General features: G+C 44.6%; 1 protein-coding gene and 1 long non-coding RNA gene across 21 annotated transcripts in view; both read left to right on the top strand.

Moving 5' to 3' along the window:
- The first annotated feature begins 484 nt into the window (after window positions 1-484).
- The window catches only part of LOC134224744 (solute carrier family 35 member F3), a 266,961-nt gene continuing 246,234 nt past the window's right edge, over window positions 485-21,211 (top strand). For 3 of the 20 annotated variants that reach the window (XR_009983078.1, XM_062704397.1, XM_062704412.1), the window contains exons 1-2: window positions 488-954; window positions 19,796-20,128. The gene's annotated coding sequence lies outside the window, so the exon portion shown is untranslated. The other 17 variants (XM_062704370.1, XM_062704388.1, XR_009983066.1 and 14 more) reach the window with 14 other exon arrangements.
- On the top strand, window positions 4,337-5,667 carry LOC134208315 (uncharacterized). The gene is made up of 4 exons (XR_009978613.1): window positions 4,337-4,803; window positions 4,860-5,007; window positions 5,068-5,209; window positions 5,267-5,667. It is a non-coding gene; the product is annotated as an uncharacterized LOC134208315 (long non-coding RNA).

Here is a 21,211-nt window from a genome sequence, read left to right on the forward strand (position 1 = left end):
GATCCATATTGAAAAGGTTGAGAATTTCTTATGACCTTTTACTGCCCCCACTCTTCACATAACAGTCCTATTTGACTTTTCATCACTTTTGAGTTATCATATTGAATGGTGTTCATTTCGAATGTACTTCCATAAATCATAATAAAAATTGCGATTTTGTATCCCCATGAGTGAAAAAAAAATACCAAGTCATGTGCGTCCCATATTGAAAGATCCCGCAAAACAGTTTCACTAAGAATTTACATGACCTTATTGCACAAAACTAAACAATGTTTTGATCAAACTAAATAGCTTCACAATAATCAATCGAATGATGAACAACTCAGCAAAATTTCACAAAGATACGATAGTGTTGCAATTCATTAGATTTTTTTTTTGATCTTTTATATATGGAAGATGCGATTTAGAACTTCAATGGCTGACATACGAGTGGGTGGTACGTGGTATCACTAGCTTGGTTTTTGTTTATGAGTAACGATTCCATCAAACGACCATGCGCCCGCTTTTGTTTACATGCTGCCTACGAGGCGGAATCCAGCCTGCAGTTGCAGTGACCGCGTCCCCAATGTGTACCTTACATGCGAAACAGCGTGTTGCGTTGGTAATGGTATAGTAAAGTGAGTTCCTGTCAGAAGGCTCTCCTCACGAGCCTCGCACTTTCGCTCCCAACAAGGAGGAAAATCCGGTTACATAAAAGTCATGCCCGTTGACAGAATTTTCCTCAGTCCGAGCAGAGAACTTGACCCGAGTCGTGTCGCGTCAGCGGAAGTAAAAGCCAATCATCGCAGCAAGGGCAAACCCGGATCGACCGAGCCGCGGGATGGGCGCGTTTTTCTTTGCGTTGGATGAAGTGAAAAACTGGGATTTCTAGGTGAAATTTGGTGTGAAATTAGTTGATTCGTGATAGCAATAATAAATGAGTGAATAACCACGCAACTAACGAGTAGTTCAATGGTAGGCGATGAAGATTAAATACAGCTTATGCAAATTTGTCTTCGTAGTTCGAAATCAGACTGGCTTGATTGAACCCAGCGGTTGAGCGGATCAAAGAAAGCGAACCATCATATGGATTCCTAATCAGTGACGATTATCGAAGCCATCGGTAATGATAATAATTGCTGTTGTCGATGGTATTCGCCCAGAAGTGATTCAATTTTCAGATAATCAATTTCAATCGAGTGAATTCGGAAAGAAGAGTGGATCGGTGAACAGAGTGTGCAATTGCCTTCGTATGACTTCCTTCGCAGTGAGCGTGTGGGAGTTTCTCATTCTCTTCGATGAATGCCGACGGTGCGGTGGGTTGCCGTTATTTACCGAGAAAAGCGTCTGTGTATGTATTATGAAAGTGCGTTTGTCAGTTGCCGAAGCTTCTTATGTACGAACAATTTTCATTCAAAGGCGGAAGCTTGCGACTTCTTTTGAATCGTTTCATTGAGTGAGAAACCAGATCATAAACAGTGAACCTTTAGGAAGAATTGTAAACAAGGACTTGTTCGTGATAATCTGTGGAAAGCTGATTGAAGATAGCTTGGATTTTGGAAACAGATTGGTTGTTCATTATCGAAATTAAATGTATCTATATTTGAATGTGCAGATAGGGAACACGCTGTTGTCATGATACAGAGATAAAGGCCTGATAGCTAGAATTCTTTAGGAAGAAAACAATTTCGCGTCTGCTTTCTCATTTTTGGAATGGGCGGTGCGTGGAGGAGCGTCGTATGTTGTATCTTAATTTTTCATAGCAGACACAGTTATGATGATTTTCATGGAAATTTTTGCTCATGCAACAGCTAATAAATATAACTAGCTTATGATGAAGGACATAAAAGTTGTCTTCATTCCACTCGATTCATAGATACACGTCGTCAACTACGACGCCTCCGGGAGATCCGCAAATCATCTTCTACCTGCTCGAAGATATGCTCGCCAAGCACCCTGCCTTCTTGTACCTGTCCAATCGCTATCGAGAACCATCTTCAACGGGTTCTTGCTCGGCAATATGGCAACGTGCCCGGCCCAATGCAGTCGGTTGATTGTACGATGGTTGATACGATGATGTTTTTTTTTTGTTTATTTGTGATACTTAACACCAAGATAGTGCATTCATCTCAGGGTGATGATGGTGAATTCCATTCCATCGAACTGTTTTGCCAAGTCCCAAGTAAGTACTATATCCTGCCCCGATGCGTCTCTGAATTTCTATGGATTTCCTCATACTCGTTTATGAGAAGATTTCCAATTGTGTACCTTACGATGGATGCCCACTGCGGGACGTCAAAATCGTCATCGGTGACATGAACGCTCAGGTAGGATGGGAGGAAATGTATAGACCGGTCATCGGACCGGATAGTCAGCATACCGTATCGAATGACAACGGCCAACGATGCATAAACTTTGCAGCCTCCCGCGGAATGGTAGTCCGAAGCACTTTCTTCCCTCGCAAGAATATCCACAAGGCTACATGAAAATCACCTAACCAAGTAACGGAAAACCAAATCAACCACGTTCTAATCGACGGCAAATTCTTCTCCGACATCACGAACGTCCGCACTTACCGCAGTGCGAATATTGAATCCGACCACTACCTCGTTGCAGTATGTATGCGCTCAAAACTCTCGACGGTCTACACCACACACATTTTTGCCTTTCTCGTACAACAAAGTTGTACCAAAAGGCTATCATTTCACTCCATGAAACGAACTTTTTTATAGAAGGCCCAGAGACCCAGAGTGTTATATACCAATCGACTCAGTTCAACGATCTGAGCACATGTCTGTCTGTCCGTGTGTATGTGTGTGTGTATGTGTGTGCGTATGTGTGTGCACAAAAGCTAAAAAAAACATTAGACAACTTTTCATATAGTAATCTTTGACCGATTTTCTCGCAACAAGTTTCATTCGACAGAGGGCAAAGCCTAGTTGATCACTATTGAATTTGATAAAGATCGACCGTTGCGTTTGAAAGTTATAAAGAAAATGGTACATCGAACCGAACTATATAAGCGCCATATAAGGTTGATGTCTTGACTAAATACGAGAAAGGAAGTAACACTACTCGATGAATTAAGTTGGGTTTTGAATTTAAAAATGATTTTATTCAATGTTCAGGGGTAAAGTTCTTATTTTAGAAAGGCCAGATAATACAGAGTTCAAATTGGAACAAAATGTAAATCTAATTTGAATCGATTCTTTCGAAAAAAAAAAAACGACTTCAAGAAGCAAATAATATTCACGTTTTCTCGGAAGGTAGAGTACCCTTTTGGAATATATGATCGCCAAGTCCGAGAAGAAGGGTTCGCTGGCGGTTAATGTCAGCTTGACGGTTTGCATCGTTTTGAATATGCATTGGGTTTAGACAGTTGCTGGGATTGCATCCAACACCCTAGTGACGAAAGATGGAAGATGCGCAGTAGAATCGTACTGGGCCCATAACCTATTGGAGATATGGGAACCCCGTCACAAAGAAAATACAATACTAGAGTATCCTCCTACCCATGCCAGGCTACTAATTGATACTTTTGCCAAGAGCTGCAGCTCATCCTAAACTTGAACAGATCGCTTCCTAATCTTGATGTTAATTTATCGTTATCGCTTGCTGCGATAAAGATGAATCAATTCAATTATTATCGGAGTTCGATAATTTAACGTAAGTTAACTCGATAATTTAACGATAATGGGGTTAATAGATTACGCGATTAAAGTTAGTATACAGTTTTGACAGAAGCTGAGAATTGGACAAATTGATTGCAGCCTGTTGACCAGAGTTGATTTTGATCGAAGAGATACACTCTAGAATTAATGCCTGACACTCTACGGCAGCGGTTCTGAACCTTTTTCTTGAGAGGCACCCCTTCGAACTTATGCTTTTATTAAGGTACCCCCTATTTTATTATATCTTGAAAGGAGGTTCCCGAGCCTCTTGACAGGAGGATTCCAAACCTCTTGGCTTCCGAGCCTTTTGAAAGGAAGCTTCCATATTTCTAAAAAGCAGGCTTCCAAGCATATTGAAATAATTCTGACCCTCTTGAAAGGAGGCATCCAAGCCCCTTGAAAGGAGGTTTCCGAGCCTCTTGAAAGGAGGTTCCTGAACTTCTTGAAAGGAGGATTCCGAGCCATTTGGAAGGAGGCTTCCGAGACTCTTGAAGAAAGCTTCCGAGCCTCTTAAAAACACGCTTCCAAGACTATTGAAATAATTCCGATCTTGAAAGGAGGCTTTCGAGCCCTTTTTAAAGGAGGATTCGGAGCTTTTTAAAACGAGGCTTCTAAGCCTCTTGAAAAGAGGCTTCCGAGTCTCTTGAAAGAAGGCTTTGTTACGTTCGTATTTTGAAGTTTATTGATTGATTTTTTTTATGTGTGCAAACTAAAACTAAAACAAAAACAAACCCTAAAGTAAAAGTGAACACTTACTACATAATATTGTGCTGCAAGGGTCACTGGGTTTGAAAACAAAACAGGAGAACAGAATTATCTTGGCGGTCACAACCAACACAGCGAAAAAACGTCGTTTCCGTTTGCCACCCACTTGGACCGCCAGCTGCAACAAAATAGCAAAGAAGACAGAGTGAGTTCGTCTGCCACGCTCGCCGCACCGAAGGAGCACCCCGTGAAGGCCTGGATTATCTTGCCGTTGCTAGTGGCCAGTGCGAAAACATAGTGAAGGCCAACGTGTTCGCAAAGACGAAGCGGTGCGTTATATAAACGTTAAAATCGATTGTCCTCGAAATAAGACCCCCTACGATCGGTAGAAAAGGCGTTAGCTCTTTGCTGCCGCAAGAAAGCGCATGGAGGAACAACATAAATTGAGGTTAGTTATTCATTCGTTCAACAAGGAACATCCTCCCATCAGCTTCCATCTTCTAGGCAAAGGGTTAACCGTCCGGATCGGTGCAATCGGATAAGCTAAGCAGGCAAAAGTAGCGCCAAAAAAGGCAAAAGCAGCGAACTCGGGTGGGGCAACAGCACCGAACGTAAGAAGCAAGGCTTCGCATAGCCAAGTGAGCGAATCAAGGTTAGTTTAGCGCTAAAACATAAATGCGTTGATCTAATCAGTTATGATCTTCGAAAACAGGCAGGAAACGCAGGCAGCGAAGCGGATAATCCGGAAAGAAAAGGCTTGAGTCTGAGGGCGCTGTTCACGCTCCAAGGTGTCCAAATTTCACCGGAAGAATCGAACGGAGTCGAAATTCCGACCAAGAGAGCCTCCACTAGGAGTAAGTAGACACAGAAAGTTTCCTATTGTACAAATGCTGACGTAAGTCGTTCGACAGGGCTCTTGTTTCTGGTTTTGGCTTCGTTTGAGTCAACGTGCGGTCGAAAGTGCTCCAAGGCACGGTCGTAGGAGCGATCTAAGGTGTGGACTAGTCGGCAGGCCGCCTCCCCCTCCCCAACCAGTACTTCCGGAAGCAAGAACCGGTGGTAGTGATCCGCGGGTTCGCGAAGCAGCGCTTGGCCGTGTAAAAGGGAAGATTTGGTTTGAAGAGAGCGGTGCTCGTGAGTAGCCCCGTGATGGGAAAAAAGGGGGGAATGGTGTGAAAGAAAAAAAAGAAGGAAGGAAGCGTAGACGGTTAGCAGGCATGAAGGGTAGAAGTTAAGAGATGGGGAAAAAGTAAACAACCCTGTTAAAGGAGTAGATCAAACGAGGAAAATAAAATGTTTGCACACAGCTTTTCATGAATTGAGGCGTTTTTATGTTTGTTAGCCGGTCCGATCCTTGCTCTTTGCCCTCTGACAAGGACGAATCTAACAGCTTCCAAGACTCTTGAAAGGAGGCTTTCGCGCCTCTTGAAAGGAGGCTTCCGTGCTTCTTGAAAGAAGGCTTCCGAGCCTCTTGAAAGGAGGCTTCCGAGCCTCTTGAAAGGAGGCTCCGAGCCTCTTGAAAGGAGGCTTCCGAGCCTCTTGAAAGGAGGCTTCCGAGCCTCTTGAAAGGAGGCTTCCGAGCCTCTTGAAAGGAGGCTTCCGAGCCTCTTGAAAGAGGCCTTCCGAGCCTTTTGAAAGGAGGCTTGAGGCCTCTTGAAAGGAGGCTTGAGGCCTCTTGAAAGGAGGCCTGAGCCTCTTGAAGGAGGCTTCCAGGCCTCTTGAAAGGAGGCTTCTGAGCCTCTTGAAAGGAGGCTTCTGAGCCTCTTGAAAGGAGGCTTCTGAGCCTCTTGAAAGGAGGCCTGTGCCTCTTGAAAGGAGGCTCCATGCCTCTTGAAAGGAGGCTTCTGCGCCTCTTGAAAGGAGGCTTCTAAGCCTCTTGAAAGGAGGCTCTGAGCCTCTTGAAAGGAGGCCTGAGCCTCTTGAAGGAGGCTCTGAGGCCTCTTGAAAGGAGGCTGGAGGCCTCTTGAAAGGAGGCTTCCTGAGCCTCTTGAAGGAGGCTTCTGAGCCTCTTGAAAGGAGGCTTCCAGGCCTCTTGAAAGGAGGCTCTGAGCCTCTTGAAAGGAGGCTTCTGAGCCTCTTGAAGGAGGCTTCCAGGCCTCTTGAAAGGAGGCTTCCGAGCCTCTTGAAAGGAGGCTTGAGGCCTCTTGAAGGAGGCTTCCAGGCCTCTTGAAAGGAGGCTTGAGGCCTCTTGAAGGAGGCTTCCAGGCCTCTTGAAGGAGGCTTCCAGGCCTCTTGAAAGGAGGCTTGAGCCTCTTGAAAGGAGGCTTCCGAGCCTCTTGAAAGGAGGCTTCTGAGCCTCTTGAAAGGAGGCTTCTGAGCCTCTTGAAGGAGGCCTGAGCCTCTTGAAAGGAGGCTTCTGAGCCTCTTGAAGGAGGCTTCTGAGCCTCTTGAAAGGAGGCTTGAGCCTCTTGAAAGGAGGCCTGAGCCTCTTGAAGGAGGCCTGAGCCTCTTGAAAGGAGGCTGGGCCTCTTGAAAGGAGGCCTGAGCCTCTTGAAAGGGAGGCTTCTGAGCTCTTGAAAGGAGGCCTGAGCCTCTTGAAAGGAGGCTTCTGAGCCTCTTGAAAGGAGGCTTCTGAGCCTCTTGAAAGGAGGCCTGAGCCTCTTGAAAGGAGGCTTCCTGAGCCTCTTGAAAGGAGGCCTGAGCCTCTTGAAAGGAGGCTTCCAGGCCTCTTGAAAGGAGGCTTCTGAGCCTCTTGAAGGAGGCTTGAGCCTCTTGAAGGGCTTCCGGGCCTCTTGAAAGGAGGCCTGAGGCCTCTTGAAAGGAGGCTTCTGAGGCCTCTTGAAAGGAGGCTGAGCCTCTTGAAAGGAGGCTTCTGAGCCTCTTGAAAGGAGGCTTGAGCCTCTTGAAGGAGGCTCTTGAGCCTCTTGAAAGGAGGCTGAGGCCTCTTGAAGGAGGCTTCTGAGCCTCTTGAAAGGAGGCTTCTGAGCCTCTTGAAAGGAGGCTTCTGAGCCTCTTGAAGGAGGCTTCCTGAGCCTCTTGAAGGAGGCTTCCAGGCCTCTTGAAAGGAGGCCTGAGCCTCTTGAAAGGAGGCTGGAGCCTCTTGAAAGGAGGCTCTGAGCCTCTTGAAAGGAGGCTTCTGAGCCTCTTGAAGGAGGCTCTGAGCCTCTTGAAAGGAGGCTCTGAGCCTCTTGAAAGGAGGCTTCCAGGCCTCTTGAAAGGAGGCTTCCTGAGCCTCTTGAAAGGAGGCTGAGGCCTCTTGAAAGGAGGCTTCTGAGCCTCTTGAAAGGAGGCTTCTGAGCCTCTTGAAAGGAGGCTTCTGAGCCTCTTGAAAGGAGGCCTGAGCCTCTTGAAGGAGGCTTCCAGGCCTCTTGAAAGGAGGCCTGAGCCTCTTGAAAGGAGGCTTCTGAGCCTCTTGAAAGGAGGCTTCTGAGCCTCTTGAAAGGAGGCTGTGAGCCTCTTGAAGGAGGCTTCTGAGCCTCTTGAAAGGAGGCCTGAGCCTCTTGAAAGGAGGCTTCTGAGCCTCTTGAAAGGAGGCTTCCAGGCCTCTTGAAAGGAGGCTTCTGAGCCTCTTGAAAGGAGGCTTCTGAGCCTCTTGAAAGGAGGCTTGAGGCCTCTTGAAAGGAGGCTGAGCCTCTTGAAAGGAGGCTTCCGGGCCTCTTGAAAGGAGGCCTGAGCCTCTTGAAGGAGGCTTCCAGCCTCTTGAAAGGAGGCTTGAGGCCTCTTGAAAGGAGGCTTGAGGCCTCTTGAAAGGAGGCTTGAGCCTCTTGAAAGGAGGCTTCCAGGCCTCTTGAAAGGAGGCTTCTGAGCCTCTTGAAAGGAGGCTTCCGGGCCTCTTGAAGGAGGCTCTGAGCCTCTTGAAAGGAGGCCTGAGGCCTCTTGAAAGGAGGCCTGAGCCTCTTGAAAGGAGGCTCTGAGCCTCTTGAAAGGAGGCTTGAGGCCTCTTGAAAGGAGGCTCTGAGCCTCTTGAAAGGAGGCTGAGCCTCTTGAAAGGAGGCTTCTGAGCCTCTTGAAGGGAGGCTTCAGGCCTCTTGAAAGGAGGCTGGAGGCCTCTTGAAAGGAGGCTTCCTGAGCCTCTTGAAAGGGAGGCTTGAGGCCTCTTGAAAGGAGGCTTCCGAGCCTCTTGAAAGGAGGCTCTGAGCCTCTCTTGAAAGGAGGCTTCCGAGCCTCTTGAAAGGAGGCTTCCGAGCCTCTTGAAAGGAGGCTTCCGAGCCTCTTGAAAGGATGCTTCCGAACCTCTTGAAAGGAGGCTTCCGAGCCTATCGAAAGGATGCTTCCGAGCCTATTTGAACCGGTGCCAGCGAAAGTGGTACATAAACCATTTCTGTCGATTTTGTGTTTTTTACACCAACTGCTTCTGGGAGCAAAGGTTTAGTAAGGGAATAACGAAAAAGTGATTTTTGACAACTAAATCTGGAGATATGCATTGTTTAATTTCTGGTATATATCACAATGGCAATTTCGTTGCCAGGAAAAGTGGTACATGTGCAGTTATACCCACTAAAAACAGCTTATTGAAAAAAAATTGTACAACATAGCTGTTTCCGCAACACAATTTAACCCTATTTTGAATTTCAAGATGGTTTACTGACGTTTAAAATAATTTAAAAAAAGTACATGTACCACTTTTACTGGCAACAATTTTCGGTTTCTGTTGCATTTTGCTGCCATTAAAGCTATGTCCATTTAGAATCCGGAATTATAGAATTATCTGTATCTCGGTAACGGATTGACGTACAAGTAAGGTTTATACATCAAAAAAAGGGTAATTTACTGTACTTTAAGGAAAAATTATTGATACAAATAATTTCTTCTTGTTTCTAGTGAAAATTCGCACCTTCTTCTTCATTCCTCTCATCAAAAGTTGCACACCTCCGGAGTCAACTTCTTTGACACATTTGTTCCACATTTTGGTCATCTGAGTCGCGTCCCGAGCTATTTTTCCACTTTTTCCACTTTTCTTAAGCTTCCGCTTCATTACTGCCCAAAATGTCTCGATGGGCCGGAGCTGTGGGCAGTTGCGTGGATTTATGTTTTTATCGATGAAATCTTCGTTATTATAGCGCCAACTCGATTTGGCAACTCGCCAAATCTGGCCAAAACTTCACGGGATCTTTATAGGCTTTATGGAAGGTCGACCGCGGTTTTTGAGACATTCCTCCTTGTACAGCTTCGAGTCCATCGTCTTATTGGTCACAAACACTTAGGTCTTTGCCCCACAGCTGCATATCCCTTGCCAAAATCATCCGTTTTTTTGCAAGTTTGTTCAAAAATCAAACTTAAACTTCGCAGGAACTACTCCTCGTGCCGTCACCATGTAGAATGTTTGGCTAGGAAGCTGTCCGAAATCCATTTTGACGTAGGTTCCATCGTCGAAGAGCAGGATTATCAACGTGGGTGTGCAGACTTTTTTCTCTCCTTGCGGCTTCCATCTGGAATAATTTTTGACACGCTGCACGAAACTTCGTGAAATTTATACCATAGCAAGTGGGTGCCTAGGTAGACAAACCGCTGTAAAAGAATTCTTGCAGCGGTCACTTTCCGTGCCGCTGCAATACAATAAATGATTCCGGATTCTAAATGGACATGACTTTAATAGTGGTACATGTGCATTTTGTTCCAACAAACTTGAAATTTGTCAAGAAACTTCGCATATTTCTCATTACTACCTTTAGGCACATCAGTCATAACACGTTGGTACAGTTGAGATGCAGAATATTTCTAATTTGATTTTTATTTTCGAAGTTTTCGGAAAAATGCGTCTTCTGTAAAATTTACTCAATGTAACATGTACCACTTTCGCTGGCACCGGTTCATTTAAAGGAGGCTTCCAAGCTCTTCGAAATTAGGCTTTCGTGCCTCTTGAAAGGATGCTTACAAGCCTCTTGAAAGGAGGCTTCCAAGCTTCTTGCAACGAAGCTACTGAGCTTTACGTGAAAAGGCCTTCGTGTCTTTCAAGTAGAGGCTGCCGAACTTCAGATTCAAGATTTTTGTTCAGAAGAATATTATTCAAAATTTTGCCTCAATTAGATTTTTAATAGTATTAGTATTATAAAGTATTAGAATAAAAAATAAATCAAAACTTTATAAATATTTTTTTTAATTGAGGGAGTCAAACGCAAAGGGGCGTAAGTGCAAAAACACAAGGTGTAAGTGCAATTGTATGGAAGTTCAAAAAATTACAAATTACAATTTTCACATTTTTTATAAACATCATATTGGCTGTAGTCAACTCAATGTTGATCAAAATGACACTTACACCCCTCTTCTTCTATCCTTCTCATTTGTAATACATCCGCCATTACGCATTTTTGTCCGAGGTACCCCCTGGGCCAGCGAAAGTACCCCCAGGGGTACATGTACCCCAGGTTGAGAACCGCTGCTCTACGGAATCAAGAGAAGTGAGGTGTTTTGTTAGTTGGTCGGGCTTCAGCCAAATCACACCAAGCGCCAACGAAAAATTACCGATTTTTCTGCTCAAACTTTCGTTTAGCAGATTTAATTGATCGCAAATCGTATCGGATATCCCTTAACCCTATAATTGAGGATATCCTACTGCAAATGTATTCATTCATTTCATTCATTTATTTAGTTAACATCTAAACAGATAACACTGAATCAACAATTTGACGCCACAATGCACGGTTCGAGGCTGCATCTCTCCATCCTCGGATACGCCCCACGCTCGCCAAGTCGTTCTGCACCTGGTCTGCCCATCTCGCTCGCTGCGCTCCACGCCGTCTCGTACCTGCCGGATCGGAAGCGAACACCATCTTTGCAGGGTTGCTGTCCGGCATTCTTGCAACATGTCCTGCCCATCGTACCCTTCCGGCTTTAGCTACCTTCTGGATACTGGGTTCGCCGTAGAGTTGGGCGAGCTCATGGTTCATTCTTCGCCGCCACACACCGTCTTCTTGCACACCGCCAAAGATGGTCCTAAGCACCCGTCTCTCGAATACTCCGAGTGCTTGCAAGTCCTCCTCGAGCATTGTCCACGTTTCATGTCCGTAGAGGACAACCGGTCTTATTAGCGTCTTGTACATGACACATTTGGTGCGGTGGCGAATATTTTTCAACCGCAGTTTCTTCTGGAGCCCGTAGTAGGCCCGACTTCCACAGATGATGCGCCTTCGTATTTCACGACTAACGTTGTTGTCAGCCGTTAGCAAGGATCCGAGGTAGACGAATTCCTCGACCACCTCGAAGGTATCCCCGTCTATCGTAACACTGCTTCCCAGGCGGGCCCTGTCGCGCTCGGTTCCGCCCACAAGCATGTACTTTGTCTTTGACGCATTCACCACCAGTCCAACTTTTGTTGCTTCACGTTTCAGGCGGGTGTACAGTTCTGCCACCTTTGCAAATGTTCGGCCGACAATGTCCATGTCATCCGTGAAGCAAATAAATTGACTGGATCTGTTGAAAATCGTACCCGGCTGTTACACCGGGCTCTCCGCATGACACCTTCTAGCGCAATGTTGAACAACAGGCACGAAAGTCCATCACCTTGTCTTAGTCCCCGGCGCGATTCGAACGAACTGGAGTGTTCGCCCGAAATCTTCACACAGTTTTGCACACCATCCACCGTTGCTTTGATCAGTCTGGTAAGCTTCCCAGGGAAGCTGTTCTCGTCCATAATTTTCCATAGCTCTACGCGGTCTATACTGTCGTATGCCCCCTTGAAATCAACGAACAGATGGTGCGTTGGGACCTGGTATTCACGGCATTTTTGAAGAATTTGCCGTACAGTAAAGATCTGGTCCGTTGTCGAGCGGCCGTCAACGAAGCCGGATTGATAACTTCCCACGAACTCGTTCACTAATGGTGACAGACGACGGAAGATGATCTGGGATATCACTTTGTAGGCGGCATTAAGGATGGTGATCGCTCGAAAGTTCTCACACTCCAGTTCGTCGCCTTTCTTGTAGATGGGGCATATAACCCCTTCCTTCCACTCCTCCGGTAGCTGTTCGGTTTCCCAGATTCTGACTATCAGTTTGTGCAGGCAAGTGGCCAGCTTTTCCGGGCCCATCTTGATGAGCTCAGCTCCGATACCATCCTTACCAGCTGCTTTATTGGTCTTTAGCTGTTGAATGGCATCCTTAACTTCTCTCAAGGTGGGGGCTGGTTGGCTTCCATCGTCCGCTGAACTGACGTAGTCATCTCCTCCGCTGCCTTGACTTTCACTGCCTGTACTCTCAGCGCCATTCAGATGTTCCTCGTAGTGCTGCTTCCACCTTTCGATCACCACACGTTCGTCCGTCAAGATGCTCCCATCCTTATCCCGGCACATTTCGGCTCGCGGCACGAAGCCTTTGCGGGATGCGTTGAGCTTCTGATAGAACTTGCGTGTATCTTGAGAACAGCACAGCTGATCCATCTCTTCGCACTCCAGGCGGCGTTTCTTCTCCTGAAAAAGGCGGGTCTGCTGTCTCCGCTTCCGTCTATAACGTTCCACGTTCTGCCGGGTACCTTGCTGCAGCGCGACCGCCCGCGCTGCGTCCTTCTCCTCCAGAATCTGTCTGCACTCTTCGTCGAACCAATCGTTCCGTCGACTTCGACCCATATACCCGACGTTGTTCTCCGCTGCGTCGTTAATGGCTGCTTTAACTGTACTCCAGCAGTCCTCAAGAGGGGCCCCATCGAGCTCACCCTCTTCCGGCAACGCTGCTTCGAGATGCTGCGCGTATGCAGTGGCGACATCAGGTTGCTTCAGTCGCTCTAGGTCGTACCGCGGCGGTCGTCGGTACCGAACATTGTTAATGACGGATAGTTTTGGGCGCAGTTTAACCATCACCAGATAGTGGTCGGAGTCGATGTTAGCGCCACGATATGTCCTGACGTCGATAATGTCGGAGAAGTGCCGTCCATCAATCAGAACGTGGTCGATTTGTGATTCTGTCTGCAGTGGTGATCTCCAGGTGTACCGATACGGGAGGCTGTGTTGGAAGTAGGTGCTACGAATGGCCAAATTCTTGGAGGCGGCGAAATCAATTAGTCGTAGGCCGTTTTCGTTCGTCAGCCGGTGAGCGCTGAACTTTCCAATAGTCGGTCTAAACTCCTCCTCTTGGGCAACCTGAGCGTTCAAGTCTCCTATGATGATTTTGGCGTCGTGGCTTGGGCAGCTGTCGTACTCACGTTCCAGCTGCGCGTAGAATGCGTCCTTATCATCATCAGTGCTTCCGGAGTGTGGGCTGTGGACGTTGATTATGCTGAAGTTGAAGAACCGGCCTTTGATCCTCAACCTGCACATTCTTTCATTGATCGGCCACCACCCGATCACGCGCCTTTGCATATCGCCCATCACTATGAAAGCTGTTCCCAGCTCATGTGTGTTGCCGCAGCTCTGTTAGATGGTATGATTACCTCTAAACGTTCGCACCATTGATCCCTTCCAACAAACCTCCTGCAGCGCTACGATGCCGAATCCACGGTCCTTGAGCACATCGGCGAGTATGCGTGTGCGATGAAGTTGAGAGATTTGCAGTTCCACGAACCGAGTTTCCAATCGCTAGTCCCTTTTCGTCGCAGTGGTCTTCGCCGATGGTTCCGGTCCGTACTCTCTTGTTGATTGTTCGTTGCTTATGATTTTTTAAAGGCTGGCTTGCAGGGCCTGACACCAAACCCCCTATATTTCCGGAGGACCATTCCTCCTTATTTCCGGTGGACCATGGTGCACAGTTTCACTTAGAGTCCCTCGCTGGCACTCGGACGATGATCAGCCGCCCCTAACATGGAGAACAGACGCTGTTGTGAGCCGATACTGACCTGGAGAACAGACGCTCAATAAGATTTGCACCTCCGAAGAGGAGCAAACCCCCCCTTCCCTGTCAGCATACGACCATAGTTCCCACCGGGGTTGGTTACCCGATCTTCCCTAAGGTTGCTCGTATCCCGGCCAGCACCGCGGGGAGGTAGGGATAGGAGTTGCTGGGTAAGAGGCTAAGGACCGCGAGATGGGGTCTATTTTATTCCTTCAGGTACGCGAAGTACCAATGGTACGCTTTACCCAGCATTTGCCGTGCCAATGTATACTTAAATTGATTTGAAACTATTCCGTTGTCCTTGTAGGAATAAAATATCACAAATGCGGTTTGGTTGAACCCCGACCAGTTGTTTAGTGATATTTCACAATGGCGCATAGGTGTTCTGATAAGAACTACCCAGACAGATGTACATCAATATATGTACGCTTCTACCGCCGACGCATGGTGACTTTTTCTTTGTGAATCCTTCTTAACGGATAAGTAAGCATTAGCAGCTGGAGTCGGAATCCCTCGGCAACATGTTGGGATCCAAACTCTAAAACAATATTTGATGGCAGCATTACTGCATTCTAGGCATAGAGTACCTGCACCGAGTAAAAATACTCTTAATGAATTGGTGAACTAACCTCGTCCCCTATTCAGTACTATTCGGTTAGGCTGAGGAATTTTGTCCTCACTGTTGGTCATCAAACAATCGTTTAACTGGGTGTTTTTCATCTTCAAAATAGAAGTTTTGTTAATCATACTAAATTAAACAGTTAAGACATTAAAACATTCTCCGATTATTTACTATGGAAAACTAAGACTCTGTAAGAAATTTAATGATTGTCCACGATTTGAAATGAAATCCACGATTCAAACGTGATTCTGAATATTTGAAGGTGATGCAATGCTTGAAATAGGTTTTGTATAACCAACTTGAGAATATTTGTACTTTTAATGGTAGTATACGTTAAGTTAACTCGATAATTATCGATAAATCAACGAGTACTCGATAACGATAACGTTAAATCAACACTCACTTTATCGTCAACGAAACATCATCGTACAACCGTTATCGTTATCGAAGTCAGCGTTAAATTAACGACGATAATTTATCGATTAACAACCCTGGAACAGATTAAGGTCCAGGAAGATTTCGGATCTTAAACATAGTGTCGATGGATTACAGAAACGTAATCGCAGTCCGGGATCCATGAATCGGGCGCATAAGTCTCGTGACATCGTGGGATCATGCATTGGCTGCGAAAGTCATGGGTAGCCCCGTACAGAGTTTAGTGGGAGGTTCGAACTTTTGGTAGCTTGCTAGTTGGTCAGTAGGAGTTCAAGCGAAGCTTTGGCCAAGAGCTGGCCCGCAGCAAGAACCAAAAAAACTAGGTAGAGCATCGGGGTCGAACCATTTGTACTCGTGCATGTGCTGGAAAGTTTGTTGTACGAACGTCGATTGGAAAGACATGAATTGGATCAAGAACTGTTTCGGAGGCAAGAAGCTCAGGAAGTCTACCTCAATGTTAGGTGGTGCGAGGAGATTAGCAAGGCAAATATCAGCTAGTGTACACAACCTCGTTGTAGACGGGAGATGGGTAGGAAGCAGGCGCCAAATAGATGTAGCTGATCTTGTACTGTAGATACTTGTCATTTAATTAATAGAAAGCTGGTGGAAAAAGTATCAATCAGTAGCCCTCCATTGAGTGGTATAGGGGAATCTAATATTTTTTGTTAAGATGTTCTATTAACTATCTCCGATATTTTCATGTCTGTTCCTCTCTTACTAATTTAATAATAAGATGATATCGATTGTGCATCACAAAGAACCTTGGCTCCATATACATGCCTGAGCCTAACAAATAAACAAACTTGGAAAAAAATCATGCCTGATGGGAGGTATAAAAATATGATATGGGTTTATCACCTAAGTTGGGTTTCGCGTTCAAAATAAATAACTTTTGTTAGAAGAAAAATTACACTGTTTGCGAACCGGAAATGAAACAGTATTTTTTGTCTCGGGTATCCCGGGATTTTCTGGACTTTAAAAATAATATCCCAGGAATCGAGAAATCCAGAATTCTCCTAAATCCCGGGATTTTTTGTCCCGGGATGTCCTGGGATGGAAACTCTAGTGGTGACGAAATCGAAGTGGCTGAAGATTTCGTGTACTTGGGCTCGCTGGTGACCTCCGATAACGATACCAGCAGAGAAATTCGGAGACGCATCATGGAAGGAAATCATACGTACTTTGGACTCCGCAGAACTCTCCAATCGAAAAGAGTTTGCCGCCGTACCAAACTGACTATCTACAAAACCCTTATTAGACCGGTAGTCCTCTACGGACACGAGACCTAGACGATGTTCGTAGAGGACCAACGCTCACTGGCAGTTCTCGAAAGAAAAGTGCTGCGTACCATCTACGATGGGATCCAGATGGCGAACTTTACGTGGAGGAGGCGAATGAACCACGAGTTGCATCAGCTGTTGGGAGAATCATCCATCGTTCACACCGCGAAAATCGGAAAACTGCGATGAGCCGGGCACGTAGCCAGAATGTCGGACAGTAATCAGGTGAAAATGGTTCTCGACAACGATCCGACTGGAACAAAAAGGCGAGGTGCACAACGGGCAAGGTGAATCGATCAGGTGGAGGACGATTTGCGGACTCTCCGCAGACTGCGTGATTGGCGACGTGCAGCCATGGACCGAGCTGAATGGAGAAGACCTTTATGTACAGCACAAGCCACTCCGGCCTTTCTTTTTATTATTTTATTTTTATTTTTTGTTATTTTTGTATAATAAAGTTAATTTTGTTATACCCCAGAGACTGCCAGCTCGGCTTAGTAAATCTTACTCCGTAACTCACTACGTAAAAGTGACCTACCCAGCGTTACGATCTAAATCTTAAAGATCCATTAGCAATTCCTTTCAACATGGAGGCAAATTCACCAAATGTCATGTGCTACTTTGCATTTATTCGCTCCGGTTCCATTTTACATCGCTTCAAGCCATTGCTAACAGGAACGGGAATACTTCTTTGGAGATCTCAGGTTCGCGATGATGGATTCTATGGCAATATAACTCTGTAAGTGGGTGGTGAATTAGAAAAACACCAAAATTAAGCTAATAAACATACTTTAAAAGAGTTGCTGCTGTCAAGGACAACAGTGATATAATTATATTTATCTAACAACTCGCAATAGCTATGATTGGATTTTTCCTTTTCAGTGCTCAAACTATTCTTAGTCTTTGAAATGTGACAGTACACAATGGAACAAAATCGTGTTTTAGCGCGTTTATTTAATAGTATCTTCATTATGTGGCGTCTTCGAGACATTTTATCAGTAAGTCGACGCGCTTCTTTGGAGGTATTCAGCCTTATGATCAATCCTCCTAAAAGTGAGATGAAAAATTTATTTTTTCCACTTTACAACATGGAAGTTATACGTCTTCGCAAGAGTTGTAGCAAAAGCTCTCCTGAAAAACGTTGTCGAAGACACCAAGTTCGTAATTTCATTACTTTTGGAGATTTATTGATTTTTATGCCAACAAGTTTTGAACATGTTCGATGAGGTTCGATGTATATAAGCAAAGCATACAAGCATATGGAGACGCATGGTGCATTGGTTCATCAACTCCTTGTGATGGGTGATTGATTTCTACCTTGCATAGTAGGAAATGGTTTTTGATTAAACATTCTTAACAATCGTTCACAACTCTACAGTTCAGATATTTATTTAAAGATCATTACTTGTACTTTGTTGTGCAATTGTAATAGCAATTATATCAAATATAAAAAACTAAAAAATCCAATAAAACTGATATAACTATTTTATCCTACAAGTCACAATAGCCATCAAACGACGTATTTTAATATTATCTAAAACCTTTTAGAACATGCAAAAAATGTAGAAAATAAAATGAAAAATATATGATGAAAAAACCTTTCTAAGGGGTTGTCTGCATAAAACGTAAAAAAAATCTCCAAAAGTAATGGAATTACGAACTTGGTGTCTTCGACAAAGTTTTTTAGGAGAACTTTTGCTACAACTTTTATGAAGAATCAAACTGCTTATCTTATCTGCTTACTGCTTCTACCTCGTCAATCGTTTTGAGAAGATTCTGCACAGAGGGAACCAAAATTACCGGGAAGGCTAGCAAGCTTTTACGCTTAAACATTCAAACATATAGAGCAGATGCTTAAGTCATTCCAAACATAGTTCTTTGGAAATACATTGCGAAATTCTCCTCGTGAAATTATTGGAAATTTCCCCGGGAAACTTTTTGGAGCTTCCTCGATGAATTCATCGAAATTCCTCGGAATTGGGAAATTGGGTGAAGTGAATGAAAGTGTAACCTAGAGAAGACTAATCATGAATTTGAAATTACAATATTTTGTCGTCTGTGATTTATCGGGTACGAAAATGTGTGGGATGCAGTGAGCAAGAGCGATCGGCTATCAGGAAGACTATTTACGAACGCTACGTGGAATGTGTGGTGAGCGACAGGCAGCCATGGACCGAATGGAATGAACAGGACATTTATAGGCCATTTTGCCTGCCATACGTATTTACGCATGATAGAAGTGTCATTATGAGGCATGTCCAGCATTTCAATCATAATTATTAACACTTACGTTGTTGATTACTTTATTAGTGCAGGTAATTGCCTCTAATGATCGATTCCGTACGCTGAAAGTATGATTGAAATAGTTTGTTACTCATAACTACAACGCTAATTTTTTTCAACTAAAATGCATGAGGAAAACATTTCTATTTCAATCTATTTCAATCTAAAAAAAGATTCCCGGCAATTGACGTTTTTACGTGAATTATTTATAGCATTTCAACATGATCTATTCATAGTACTAATTAACAATATACTCTGTTACCGGAGCAGTTGAAAATCCTGGAAATTTTTAGCTTCACTCTGAAAAATGAAAATTGTTTTCACAGGTGTATAGGAATGCGTTCTTATAATATTACGTACTCTATATGCAAACGCATCCTATTTGGAACTCAGCACACTACAAATCACGGAACTCATATTTCTTACCACCACGGTCCACGATAGAGAGCAGCACTAATCACTCCGCTCAGTTTCGGTTTCGCTCTCCACATACCTTGAATGCTCACCGAGTGTCCTTCGACTTACATGCTGCCTACGTTCGGGCGGTCAGTTGGTTGGTAGATTGACGACGTGATGGTGATGTCGACCACGGACGCAGTGGGCACCGACCGGACATGGTCATTCACTAATTCAATTCTCCCACTATTATACAGCCACTAGAATGATAGGAGGTGGTAGCACAGTGCTCAATCGAACAGAGATCACCCGCTGGTTTCACTACAGTAGGTACACCGGTGGGACCAATTGGTTCAAGTGTGGGAGTAAAGTATTGGGATAAAACATTGAAGAGAAGTGTTGTTACCCTCTTGGAAAAACAGATAAAGTGGAAACGAGGTGCTTCAGTGAAGAAGGGGCGCCATTCGAACCGACATTCAGTGGACGATATTTGATCCCGCTCTCCGTGGAGGTGATGCATGCCTGCTCGGACGGTGATAGACGGGGATGATGATGTAGAGTTTAAAAATTAAAGGATGAGGAATGACGGTAACGGTGGTGTTATTTACGATTTCGTTGGTTGTTGTTCAATCGGAAGTGGCGTCCGGGCAATAATCTACGTATAAATATAGCAGGGCTATAGGTATAGCTCGCTGGCTCTTTATATAGAATTGGCTATCGTAACAGGAAAAGTTATGGCGGCAAGATTGTATATCTAGCTACAATGAATGATGATGGAAAGTAATTAATGTGTCGACGGTAGGAAATTTTTAACAAGAGTGATTTGTGAGTGTTCAGGATAAGACGGCTGTACAGTTGATGGCAGAAAAGAAATAGTGTTAATTGATGACATGCTATGCGATTGTGGAAATGGAAGGGCTTCTGTTTTTGTCATAAAAGCCCCGTAAGCCATCTACAAAGAAGCCAATAGAAGTGCGTTCGAACAGTGACACATAGGATTATGAAGGACAATGGAACAGTAACACACGGAGCAGCGATGGATTCATCGATTTGAACATGGTAAGCGATAATTGTTCTATGTATCTTCTCAATTGGGTTGCATTAGGAGTGAATATTTCTACAAAATATTGTTGGTAAAATCATACTGCAATCTAAATAATCGATTCAATGCGATAACAAAGACTTTGATCGTTAATATCTCAGCCGTTTCTCGATGGATTTTAAATTTTCGTGAACCATTTGATCAATGCAGATTTAAGCGCTATTCTTATTGCGCCGGGCCGGCAATGCAATCGTTTACATCGGATCTGCCCAGGGCAGCACTGGGGTTGTCATACTTGTTGTTTGTTGTTGTATGCGTGAGCAACGAAAGCTTCTTACATAAATTTGACAGTTTGTTTTTTCATTTCTTAAGCAATCTGCAAAAAAAGAAATCCGCAAAATTATGTTTTGCATTGATCACTCGTTTTTCTACAGAGCCAATTGTGGCAAATGGATTTTGGTATTTTGCTTAGCTTGATATTGAATACCTATCAGCACGTTAGAATGCAGAATATAGGAGGACTCCAATTTAAATCGCAGATAGTAGCGGTGTCTGCAGTGCCCGAGTTGACACCAATGCCATCGGCCATGGTTGATGAGAGCAAATAGATTTGTTACGTTCCTGTTTAGTTCGATAATGGATTCCTCCGTATCTATCCCAAAGGAATTACTGGAGAAATTCCGGGATCTAATCCTGAAGGGAATCCCGGAGAACTGCCTTCAGAAATTTTACATGAAAGAATTCCCACATTATCCAGCAAGTCCTTCGGCAATCCGTCCAGGAATTCCTCCGAGAATGTTTTCAGCGAGCCTCCGAGTCTTCCACGAATGCCTAGGGCAATTTTTCCTGCAATCTCTCCGACAATTCCTCTAAAAACAATTTCAAGTTTTTTTTCGCGAATGGAGTATTAGTGGAGTCGCGAATGGAGTATTCTTCGCTAGTATAAGTAAGGTTTATATTCGAATGATAATTCTGTATTTACTTATTATCGGTTGATAACATCATTTGAGAAGTTATAGCCAGCGACAACTCGCCTACTGTTTTCACCTGAAATTTTTTCACGTGAAAACTGCAATCATTATCGTCTGAGAATGATTCAG

This window comes from Armigeres subalbatus, chromosome 1 (assembly GCF_024139115.2).
Source record: "Armigeres subalbatus isolate Guangzhou_Male chromosome 1, GZ_Asu_2, whole genome shotgun sequence".
NCBI classification, from domain to species: domain Eukaryota; kingdom Metazoa; phylum Arthropoda; class Insecta; order Diptera; family Culicidae; genus Armigeres; species Armigeres subalbatus.